This window comes from Puma concolor, chromosome B4 (genome assembly GCF_028749965.1).
Source record: "Puma concolor isolate L17-30 chromosome B4, mPumCon1.1.hap2, whole genome shotgun sequence".
NCBI classification, from domain to species: domain Eukaryota; kingdom Metazoa; phylum Chordata; class Mammalia; order Carnivora; family Felidae; genus Puma; species Puma concolor.
Window position 1 is genome coordinate 109,361,081 of NC_141673.1, and position 13,234 is coordinate 109,374,314.

Below are 13,234 nucleotides of genomic sequence, written 5' to 3' on the forward strand. Positions count from 1 at the left end.
ATTGTACACAGCTGAAGAGAAAATTAGTAAACTCAAAGATATATCAGAAGAAATTCAGCTCTCCCCGGTATCTCACCGCTGCGTCAGTGCAGTTAGGCATCAGCAAATTAATGAGAGGAGAGAGGAGGCCCCTGCTCTTGGGCACCCGCAGGAACTTACTCCAGCTCCAGACACACCGTAAACACTTTCATCTAATGGAAGATAAGCTGTGAAATCGGATTTCTGAACCACAAGACACTTGTGTAAAAACTGCATTCCATGCCAGGCCTGAAATGTTCCAAAGCTCAGTTCGTATTTTCTTTTAGAAATTATTTTGGCAAGGAGAGAGGGAAGATGGCGGCGTAGGAGGATGCTGGGCTCACCGTGCGTCCTGCTGATCACTTAGATTCCACCTACACCTGCTTAAATAACCCAGAAAACCACCAGAGGATTAGCAGAAGGGAGTCACCGGAGCCAAGCGCAGACAAGAGGCCCACGGAAGAGGGTAGGAAGGACGGCGAGGCGGTGCACGCTCCACGGACTGGCGGGAGGGAGCCGGGGCAGAGGCGCAGCTCGACGGCCAAGCAGAGCCCCCGAGTCTGGCTGGCAAAAGCTGAGGGGCCTGACGGACTGTTCCGACAGCAAGCGTGACTTAGCGTCTGGGAGGTCATAAGTTAACAGCTCTGCTCGGAAAGCGGGAAGGCTGGAGGACAAAGGGAGGGAGAGCTGCTGAGCCCCTGGACGACAGAGCTCAGTTTGGTGGGGAACAAAGGCGCTCGCCAGCGCCATCTCCCCCGCCCATCCCCCAGCCAAAATCCCAAAGGGAACCAGTTCCTGCCAGGGAACTTGCTCGCTCCGCGCAAACACCCAACTCTGTGCTTCTGCGGAGCCAAACCTCCAGCAGCGGATCTGACTCCCTCCCACTGCCACAGGGCCCCTCCTGAAGTGGATCACCTAAGGAGAAGCGAGCTAAGCCTGCCCCTCCTGCCCCCGTGCACCTTGCCTACCCACCCCAGCTAATATGCCAGATCCCCAGCATCACAAGCCTGGCAGTGTGCAAGTAGCCCAGATGGGCCATGCCACCCCACAGCGAATCCCGCCCCTAGGAGAGGGGAAGAGAAGGCACACACCAGTCTGACTGTGGCCCCAGCGGTGGGCTGGGGGCAGACATCAGGTCTGACTGCGACTCCGCCCACCAGCTCCAGTTATACACCACAGCACAGGAGAAGTGCCCTGCAGGTCCGCACCACTCCAGGGACTATCCAAAATGACCAAACGGAAGAATTCCCCTCAGAAGAATCTCCAGGAAATAACAACAGCTAATGAACTGATCAAAAAGGACTTAAATAATATAACAGAAAGTGAATTTAGAATAATAGTCATAAAATTAATCGCTGGGCTTGAAAACAGTATAGAGGACAGCAGAGAATCTCTTGCTACAGAGATCAAGGGACTAAGGAACAGTCACGAGGAGCTGAAAAGCGCTTTAAACGAAATGCAAAACAAAATGGAAATGACGACAGCTCGGATTGAAGAGGCAGAGGAGAGAATAGGTGAACTAGAAGATAAAGTTATGGAAAAAGAGGAAGCTGAGAGAAAGAGAGATAAAAAAATCCAGGAGTATGAGGGGAAAATTAGAGAACTAAGTGATACACTAAAAAGAAATAATATACGCATAATTGGTATCCCAGAGGAGGAAGAGAGAGGGAAAGGTGCTGAAGGGGTACTTGAAGAAATTATAGCTGAGAACTTCCCTGAACTGGGGAAGGAAAAAGGCATTGAAATCCAAGAGGCACAGAGAACTCCCTTCAGACGTAACTTGAATCGATCTTCTGCACGACATATCATAGTGAAACTGGCAAAATACAAGGATAAAGAGAAAATTCTGAAAGCAGCAAGGGATAAACGTGCCCTCACATATAAAGGGAGACCTATAAGACTCGTGACTGATCTCTCTTTTGAAATTTGGCAGGCCAGAAAGAATTGGCACGAGATCTTCAGTGTGCTAAACAAAAATTCATAGACTGAGATTCAGAAGGCCTAAAAGCTAGAAACATTTATTTAAAACAAGCAAGAGATATATAAAACATTTAACATATGTAAGGTGGAGCTTTAAAAAAGAAAATGGGATGGAAAAGTATTTGAAAGATAATGTCAGGGATTTTTCAAAATAAATTATAAACAAGAACTCACAATTTAAAGGGCAGACTTTACAACTGAAACACAATTAAAAAAATATATACCTAGATGCATCACAGCAATGATTAAATTATTTTTTTAAGTTTTTACATTTATTTTTGAGAGAAAGAGAGAGAGGGAGAGAAACGGAGAGAGAGGGAGAGAGAGAACAAGTGAGGGAGGGGTAGAGACAGAAGGAGAGAGAGAATCCCAAGCGGGCTACATGCTGTCAGTGCAAAGCCCAATGTGGGGCTTGAATTTACAAGCTGTGAGACCATGACCTGAGCTGAAATCAAGAGTGGGATGTTCAATCAACTGAGCCACCCAGGTGGCCCTAAGTTAACTGATTTCTAAAAGCACCTTAGAAGAGTGTTTGGAAAAATAAACACCCTATTATTGTAGTTATTATTTTTTTACCATTACTATTTTTATTTATAACCATTTTGCCTATGCAAGTAAACTGGATTATCTGGTGAATCAATTTAGGAGAAGCGTGTGATGATGTATCATTCATCTAAGATATTGATATTGAATTGTCTCTTACAATTATATATTGTTATGTGTTGTTCAAAGCTCTTCATGTGTGTTAATGTGTATCTTTTCAAAGTTCTTCAAAGCAAGTTGATACTACTCAACAACAACAAAAGTGACAAGATAATGGAATGATAAAACTGAAAGTGTTTACCATCAACAGAACACAAACAGAACTTCTGAATGATATATTTCAGAAAGAAATAAAGAAAGCAACTTGGCTGTAGAAAGAGTAGAGTGCAAAGCAAATAGTAATACTAAGTAAACTTAAGCAAATATTATTTATATAAAATAATTAAAATCACAATGTATAAATTGTCATGCTTTTTAAAAATATAAAGTATAAAAACAAGCAAAACAAAGTCAATAAATAACAAAAGAAAAAAGAAAAAATGAAACAATAAATAACAAAGAGAGCAAAACTATGAAAAGCAAGACATACATAAAGCTCAAAGTAAGATAAAGATAAATCTATTCATCATAGCTGTTAATAACTAAATTTGCCAATTACAGTACATAACTGATCATATTTGTTTTTAAAAAAATCCAGCAACATGCTATTTTTAAAAGGCATGTCTAGACATGCCTGGGTAGCTGAGTCAGTTGAGCATCTGAATCTTGATTTTGGCTCAGGTAATGATCTCACAGTTGTGAGATTGAGTCACGGATCGGGCTCCATGCTGAGCTTGGAGCCTGCTTGGGATTCTCCCTTCCTCTCTCTGCCCCTCCCCAACATGCTTGCAGGGTGCATGTGTGCTCTATCTCTCTCAAAATAAATAAATAAACTTAAAAAAGGTATATCTAAAACATAAGAACAAAGAAATATTAAATATTAAGTGATAAAAAGATACATAAACAAATACAAACCAAAGAAAATGAAAGAAAATAGCTTAATTTAGTGGAAAACAAGTATTAAGACTGAAAATGATCATTTGGCCAAACAGGAGGTAAACAGGACATTTGAATTAAAAGGTCAGAACTTCTGAGATACACTGCCTGATTTCAAATCCTGGCAGTACGATTTACAAGCTTTTTGACTTTGAATACATTACTTAGAGCTTGAAAATCCTTTTTTTACTTATTTCTAAAGGATAATCATTGCATCTGTCTCAAGAGGTTGTTGTAAAGATTCATTGAACTAAATAAAGTGTGCAAAGCACTTAGAACCTTGGCTCTTAGAGAATAGCAAACCCATGTATGTGTTTCTTAAAAGGAATAAGACTGTTAATGAAGTAAATTGATAGTGTAAACTTTTCACTTTAGGTTACTTTTCAAATTTGTTCTTCATCAGTAATTAGAGTAATATGGAAACTCCAACAGGTTTTTATTTCTTTTTTTAAAAATTTATTTTCTAAAAATTGATATAATGCTTGAATTGCTGAGAACAACTAACTACATAGAAAATAAAAACCTAAATAACCAAGAGTTGACTAGCAGAATGTTAGTATATGAAAGGAAATATTCAAAATTATGATTGAAAAAAGTCATCTTAGAGACATTGAAAAGTATATTACCACCAAAAGGGCAAATTTGGAGTTTGCAGTTCTCCATTCCAGTCTTTGCTGATCATTTGAATAATTAGATGTCCAGATAAGAGAAAATCATTCATAGTTCTTGCTATCCTGATTGTTTTAACATAGAGACATGGCTACCAAGACCAATGATAATTGATCTTCCTCTAAAACAAAATAAAAACAAAAAAAAAATTTCTATCAACGTTTTGTTGATAGAAATAATCTGAGTAACACTGACCTTCTTTGCTAAAAGAGCTATTTATTTCTTGAAGGAAGGAAAATAATTAGATACTGTCTTTAAAGATGACAAGTTAAATTCACAAACATCTGGTGTTTGGGCAGTCTGCTGGAGCATTTGAAATGGTCTAAAGGACACACATTTCCTGTTATAGGGAGTTAATACGCCCATAATAAAAATGCCGTGTGATTCATTCCTGTTTTTTCTCCTCCATGTTTCTAAAGATGAAGATTTTCAGATGTTTGTGTTAGTCTCAAAATAAGATTTAAATAGCCAGAAAGTCCATTTCTGAGAAGAGTAACATTGTAAAATTAAAGACTCATATTTGGGGCGCCTGGGTGGCGCAGTCGGTTAAGCGTCCGACTTCAGCCAGGTCACGATCTTGCGGTCCGTGAGTTCGAGCCCCGCGTCAGGCTCGCGTCAGGCTCTGGGCTGATGGCTCAGAGCCTGGAGCCTGTTTCTGATTCTGTGTCTCCCTCTCTCTCTGCCCCTCCCCCGTTCATGCTCTGTCTCTCTCTGTCCCAAAAATAAATAAACGTTGAAAAAAAAAATTAAAAAAAAAAAAGACTCATATTTGTGGCCCAAAGTAAAAAAAAATGACAGTAAGTCTTTATTTTCAGTCTCACTTTTGTGTAAGCTCAATAGTGTTAATAAAAAATAAAACAAACAAACAAAAAACCCATTGAAATCACTTGTGGATTACCATTAACTTATCAGAAAACTGCTGAGTTTAGTGACTTTTCTCTTTATTTGGACCAAGTGTGAAAAAAAAAATGTCAAGAACACTCATTCCTAACAAATACATGACAAATAGCTTATGTTTTTGTTTTTAAGAAACTTACTGAACTGAGTGAAAATTTGTGAATTTTTATGGTAATAGTGTTTTCAGTCCCTCTGGGTTATGGAGATTAAAGAAATAACATGTAACACAGTGATTGTAACCCTAATGTTGTTAAAACTCTGCAAACCAGTGATGTCCACACTTTGGGTAATGTCACAATTTGAGATTTGGATAAAATTGTGACTCTCTCCTCAGAAAAATGCACTTAGACAAATATATCCTAAATGTGGCATACAATTTCAGGAGTTTCTCCAGTCCCTCTATCAATTTGCGGGTCTATAAGAATCCTTGGACCCATGTACCCTCTGTAGAAGAATGTGATGATTTGTTCTTTTGAGAGAAAACAAACTATTGCCTACCATAGTGAGGTATGTAACCAATCTGCCATGGGAATTATTCCTGGTGCTTCTCTACTGTTCTCTTCTTCTGTTTGTGCAAAATGCTATTATTGGTTTTTTATTTTTTAAAAAATAAATGCAGTCCAGGAAAATTTCCTTTCTTAAAAACAAAGGCCCTGGAAGATAGTACTAATGCATATGGATAGTCAAAGTGTAGCTAGATAAGCACCATTATCAAACCAGTAGTCTCCCTTCCAAAACTAACTGTTGGTAATGAGCTTTCTACAGGAACTATAGAACTTTCTTTGAAGTAACTACCTTTTACCTGTGCTTTCCCCCTCCATAGACTACTTCTAAGTATTTAACATGGGCTTTTTTTCTACTTGGAAACTTACCAACAGAACAGGATTATTTGCACTCTTCCCCTAAGATATACAGCAACACCCATGGATGGGTTTGGTAGTGATTACACATAGGTTTTATTGGCTTATCTTGAAATCCCCAAGGTATATTTTGTCTCATGGGGATGCAGGTTTGAAAACAAGTAAAACTGAGGGTGGCAGGAGCATGAATGGAGAGCAGTCTGTCTCCAGTAATCTGAGAGTGGGATGTTTCTTGTCTCTGCCCAGTGCTGGATGTTCTTGAGTTCCAGCCTTGAAATACTAATATCAGGCTTCTAGACACTAAAAGTACCCATTTACACTAAAAGTGTCCATTTATACCCCTGCCACAAGGAAACCATCAAGATTTAACCCAGCAGATCAAAACTTTGAGAAATAATAAAATTAGTAGCTCCCCACTTGATTCTTTGCATCAAGCATGGCTTTTCACAAGTTAACATCTACAACCAGCTCCTGTACATGAGGAAAATGACCTTTTGTCCTGAACATTTCAACAACTGTGCATTGTCAACCCTCAACATTAGAGAAAAAATTCAGAAGAAATGAGTTAAGAAGAAAAAATTTTAAGAACTTTGTTAAACATCTGAAATACCATGATCCTGATATCATTTAAATTTCTGAAAAGATTTAGGACAGTTCATACTTTAGCCTTAGGACTAATCTACTCAGAAACTAAAGTCATTAACAAGTCTCATTTCTTTACAGATTATCTCATATTTGACAAACTGGAACTGAAAAAAGTCGAGTAAAAAACTATAGAAACTCTCTGAAGACCAATGTGATAGCCTCTCAACTCATTTGGATTAAAAGCATATTATGTAATTGCCAGCAGTGCAGACAAATTTATGGATGTGCTTCTTTTTCAAACAGGACTCTGTTGTAATGGGGATTAAGAATTATTAGCAGATTCATTTGGATCTTTTTCTTGGATCAGTAAACATAAATACAAATAGGCTCTTAGAAAGTTAAATGTAACAGAGGAAATGCAGACATGCTTGCCGGTAAAATTGTGATATTGAATATAAAATTTAAGATTAGTATTTCTGAGACATTTATCTGAAAAATGAATGTGGGAGGATATTCTTCCATGATTCTTTCATTCCAATAATACGAAATTATTTGTAGGGACACCATTTTACCTTTTCTTGTCCTGTTTTGTTTTTCAAATAACCACAGCCTACTTTACTGATATTGAATACAAAAATCACATACAACTCTAGATTGAATAAAGATAATTCTTTCTGATTTATTACAGGGACTTTATAGTTCACTGCTTTTCTTCCCCTGAACATTGAAGGATGTTAAAAATTGAGGAAAATGTAACCTTACAAAAACTAGTAGCTCTAAATGTCAGTAAAATGTCTGATGTTATGTTTTATTTCATAGTAAATGAAATTACTTCGTACTGTATCAAATGTGTTTCCAAAGGGAAAGCCAAAATCTACATAAACTATTTTGGCAAAAAATTTTCTGCCATGGTTCTCATTGTTGATATAGAGTTTAAATAAGACCTTAGGTGAAGTGGGAAAGTGCATCTTTACATCCAGCCTTCTTGGCAACGGAAGAAAGTGCTATATTGTTCTTCATACAAACCACCCCCATTAGAGCTCAAGATGTTCTTTTCCTTCTAATCCTCATTTGTACCCCTTAGCCATTTGTTTAGAATTAAATTAACTACAATTTGGAAAATGTGGATGAAAGGTAGTGCATTGAGTAGATATCACATATTTCCTGAATGGTGCCTGTTCAGCCGCTTTCACAGCCATTCATTGTGCTTGAAAGGGTGTAGTGTGTGAATTGTTGGACTGTCACTCTGCAGAGAAGTCTGGCAGCCAGTATTGCCATGGAAACAGCAGGAAAACGACAATTAACAAAATGGCTCCGATTTTTTTTCTCTTCCTTTTTCTACTCTTCAGAAATAGAGAGGATATCTCCCCTTTAAAACGCACACACACACACTCATACATACACACAAAAAAGCACATAAGCACTCATGAGAAAAAAAAATATTTGAAATTCTACATAAAATTAGATTCCTCCATAGATCAGTGATTTTTTAAATCATATTTCAAAAATAAAATATTTATAAATGTTTTTCTCAACTTATTCCACCCTCCCCTTTTCAGTTTTTATTCTTTTCAGACATTGAAAGAATTCTTTGGAAATATCCTTAGGTAAATGACTGTTAATGAGCAGAATCTGTGATTTTAACCCTGGCACATTCTTTGGAGTTTTAATTAGTCCCTCTTACCATCATTCTTGTGACAGAAACACAATGTAGACCCAAAAGCTTAAACCAAAAGGAGGTTCTATTTAGATTTTTCAACTTTAGTTTAAGTTGAAAATATCAGGAAAAGTGGGTTAGATATGGCCAGTATGACTAGAATTTGTGGCTGAATAGTTAACAGCAAAATGAGTGAATGTTCGTGCCACTATTAATACTAAAAATGCATTGCAATCCAAACTTTGTCAGACTTTGATATCCTTTAAAAAGGCTATTTGTAAATAAAGGAAATGATTTCACATTGTAAGTATCATAATTAAAGTAACAGGTGAGTGGGAAAACTATTGAGACTATGTGTCAGATATTCCGTTAAATGAAATGTTGTGCTTTGCAAATTAAGTGCAAAGAGATACCTAGCAGTATAAGAATGAATGTTTCTTTTGCATACTGTATTTAAAATCTGTTCTTCAAAGCCTTGTGGAAAAATATACTACTATAGGAGGCCTAAGTCCATCAGTGACTTGGGTTTGCTCTGACTTCAGTAGAGATTAAAAAAAGTTTTCTATCAAAATGAAATGGCGTACTTACTATTTTATAAAACATCTTATTGGCATCCCTAAAATTCTAGGCACGCTTTCAGAAATCATTCTTAAAACTTCCCAAACCAAATAAGACTTAGCCAGTTCTGAACTATGTGTTCCTTAACTTTTTTCCAACATTCTTTGTCTTTTCTATTTGACAATATTTACTTCTTATTGTAAAAAGAGCCATTTAAACATAAAATTCCAAGAGAGATTTTCAGGCAAGGATGTAATCTGTTTTCCCAAGTTCTAGAATCTGGGTGAATTTTTTTAAAGACCCTATTAATTTCTGATAAAACTTTTAGATTGTATTTTATGTGGCTGAACAGATAATTCTGAAGTAACTCTAAAACAGATCTTTAGAAAATAAGAAGGTATTATAGACTTGGACATTCTCATATTTTGAGGAACATTAGTCATTTATACTACAAAAATACTAATGAAAGTATTAGGCAGTATTTGAGGAAAAAATCATGTGAAATTTTGAAAGATGTGTGTGGGTTTTGAATTGAAGTCAAACAAAACTTGGCATTTTTAACAAAAGGAAACCACAGTGTAGTGACTTTCAAATTCTCTATTCCCGTGCAATTCTACTGTCAGCTATATTCAACTTATAGTAAATTGTATCATTGAGATGGGAAAAAATCCTTAGAGAAGTATTCATGAGGCATATGAGAAGACAATTATTTTTAATTCATAGTGCAGAATTCTACAGTAAAGAAGTTGAAAACCTGCTGTCCTAAAATGAAAACAAAAGAAATGACTTACCCAGCCATTATTATGACTGTATTTCATTAACAAAAACTCATATAGCATCATTTGTGTGCCAGGTAGCTTCAGGATAAATTTTTTGGAATAGCTTGAGGATAGGTATTGTCTCTGCTTTAAATGTCTGGTAGAATTCCTCAGGGAAGCCATCTGGTCCTGGACTCATATTTTTTGGGAGATTTTTGATAATTGATTCAATTTCTTCGCTAGTTATGGGTCTGTTCAAATTTTCTATTTCTTCCCATTTGACTCTTGGAAGTGTATGGGTGCTTAGGAATTTGTCCATTTCTTCCAGGTTGTCCAGTTTGTTGGCATATAATTTGTCATAGCATTCCCTGATAATTGCTTGTATTTCTGAGATATTGGTTGTAATAATTCCATTTTCATTCATGATTTTATCTATTTGGGTCATTTCCCTTTTCTTTTTGAGAAGCCTGGCTAGAGGTTTATCAATTTTGTTTATCTTTTCAAGAAAACAACTGTTGGTTTCATTGATCTGCTCTACTGTTTTTTTGTTTTTTGGTTTTTTTTTAGATTCTATATTGTTTATTTCTGCTCTGATCTTTATTATTTCTCTTCTGCTGCTGAGTTTGGGTTGTCTTTGCTGTTCTGCTTCTAGTTCCTTTAGGTGTGCTGTTAGATTTTGTATTTGGGATTTTTCTTGTTTCTTGAGATAGGCCTGGATTGCAATGTATTTTCCTCTCAGGACTGCCTTCGTTGCATCCCAAAGCATTTGGATTGTTGTATTTTCATTTTCATTTGTTTCCATATATTTTTTAATTTCTTCTCTAATTGCCTGGTTGACCCATTCATTCTTTAGTAGGGTGTTCTTTAACCTCCATGCTTTTGGAGGTTTTCCAGACTTTTTCTTGTGGTTGATTGCAAGTTTCATAGCATTGTGGTCTGAAAGTGTGCATGGTATGATCTCAATTCTTTTATACTTATGAAGGGCTGTTTTGTGACCCAGTATGTGATCTATCTTGGAGAATGTTCCACGTGCACTTGAGAAGAAAGTATATTTTGTTGCTTTGGGATGCAGAATTCTAAACATACCTGTCAAGTCCATCTGATCCAATGTATCGTTCAGGGCCTTTGTTTCTTTATTGATCCTGTGTCTAGATCCAATGTTGTAAGTGGATTATTAAAGTCCCCTACAATTACCACATTCTTATCAATAAGGTTGTTTATGTTTGTGATTAATTGTTTTATATATTTGGGTGCTCCTGAATTCAGTGCATAGACATTTATAATTGTTAGCTCTTCCTGATGGATAGACCCTGTAATTATGATATAATGCCCTTCTTCATCTCTTGTTATAGCCTTTAATTTAAAGTCTAGTTTGTCTGATATAAGTATGGCTACTGCAGCTTTCTTTGGACTTCCATTAGCATGATAGATAGTTCTCCATCCCCTTACTTTCAATCTGAAGGTGACTTCAGGTCTAAAATGAGTCTCTTGCAGACAGCAAATAGATGGGTCTTGTTTTTTTTTTTTTTTTATCCATTCTGATACCCTATGTCTTTTGATTGCAGCTTTTAGTCCATTTACATTCAGTGTTATTATTGAAAGATATGGGTTTAGAGTCAATGTGTCATCTGTAGGTTTCATGCTTGTAGTGGCATCTCTGGTACTCAGTGGTCCTTGCAACGTTTCACTCACAGAGTCCCCCTTAGGATCTCTTGTAGGGCTGGTTTAGTGGTGATGAATTCCTTCAGTTTTTGTTTGGGAAAACCTTTATCTCTCCTTCTATTCTGAATGACAGACTTGCTGGATAAAGGATTCTTGGCTACATATTTTTTCTGGTCATCACATTGAAGATTTCCTGCCATTGCTTTCTGGCCTGCTAAGTTTCAGTAGATAGGTCTGATATTACCCTCATGCTTCTACTGTTGTATGTTAACACCCATTTATCCCTAGTTTCTTTCAGAATTCTCTCTTTATCCTTGTATTTTGCCAGTTTCAGTATGATATATCCTGCAGAAGATCGATTCAAGTTATGTGTGAAGGGAGTTCTCTGTGCCTCTTGGATTTCAATGCCTGTTTCCTTCCCCAGATTGGGGAAGTTCTCAGCTATGATTTGTTCAAGTACACCTTCAGCCACTTTCTCTCTCTCTTCGTCTTCTGGAATTCCTATGATACAGATATTATTCTGTTTGCATCACTTAGTTCTCTAATTCTCCCCTCTTGTTCCTGTATTTTTTTTTTATCTCTCTTTTACTCAGCTTCCTCTTTTTCCATAATTTTATCTCCTAATTCACCTATTCTCCCCTCTGCCTCTTCAATCTGTGCTGTGGCCACCTCCATTTTATTTTGTACCTCATTTATAGAATTTCTGAATTCATCATGACTACTTTTTAGTTCCTTGATCTCTGCAGTAACAGAATCTCTGCTGTCTTCCATGCCCTCTTCAAGCCCAAGTATTAATCTTATGACTATTATTCTAAATTCTTGTTCAGTTATGTTGCTTAAATCAGTTTTGATCAATTCGTTAGCTGTTGATACTTCCTGGAATTGCTTTTGAGGAGAATTCTTCCGTTTTGTCATTTTGGCTAGTTTTCTGTCCCTTATGTGTTTTAAAATCTTGTTGTGTACTCTGAACCTGCAAGCACTGCTTTATTAAAGGGGGGTCATACACTGTCCAGGGCCTGGCTCTTCAGGAGGTGTTTTTTCAGAGACTGTTACTTGTTCTCTGTTGTTGTGACTTTGGTTATTTTATTACCCTACTTGTAGTCATATTTTGGCCCCTCCACCAGTTGTGCTTTGATTTTTTCCTTGGAGTAGTCCTGTAAAGGAAAACAGGTAGACAAAGAGGAGGCAAAAACAAGCAAACACACAAACAAATAACACAAACAAATAAGCAAAAACAAAAAAAAACTAAAGACTAAAAACAAAAAACCCAAAAACACTGACTACAAGTAAAGAACAGGGTGGAGGCAGTGCTGATGGAAGAGCACGTACAAGGAAAGAAATGTCAGGAGTGGGGGGCGGGGGTAGAAAAAATAAACATTGACTAGGCAGAGAGACTAAAAGGCTTAATCCCGAGAGAGAGAAAGGAATATAAAGAAGGAGGTGGGGAAAACGAAATGAAGATAACGTTACCCAGATAGAGAAACTGTATGGCTTGTTTATTCCAGAGAGAGAAAGGAGTGTAAAGAAGGAGGTATAGAACATGTATCAAGACAATGGATTAAATATGTCTGTTTAGACAATAAATAACCAGAGTAACCAGTTTAGGGGTGGGAAGAGATAAGGAGGAAAAATGGGGGGAGGGAAAATGTATCTATATATCCAGAATTGACCTAGAGTCAATCCAGGCAATGCTGCATTGCTTGTCAGGGGAACTTTCTGCAGGGTCTGTGCTGCTCAGGTGAATAGGCAGTTACCCAGTGCAAGGGGGCGTGGTTTGGTGTAGTCTGGACCCACCTCCACTATGGGCCCTGTGAAGAATCCCTGAGGCCCCACCTTGGTGTTGTGGGGGGTAGAAATGGTGATGCCCCAGTCTCTTCTCCACAGAACCGGGACCTGGTGGACTTGGTTTGACTTGTCCTCACTGTGCCGCGGGTGCATAGATGGTGTGGTCCTTCCCACTCTGCCAACTCCCCTGACCCTGCACTTGGCTAGGATTCAAAGTCCCATGCGGT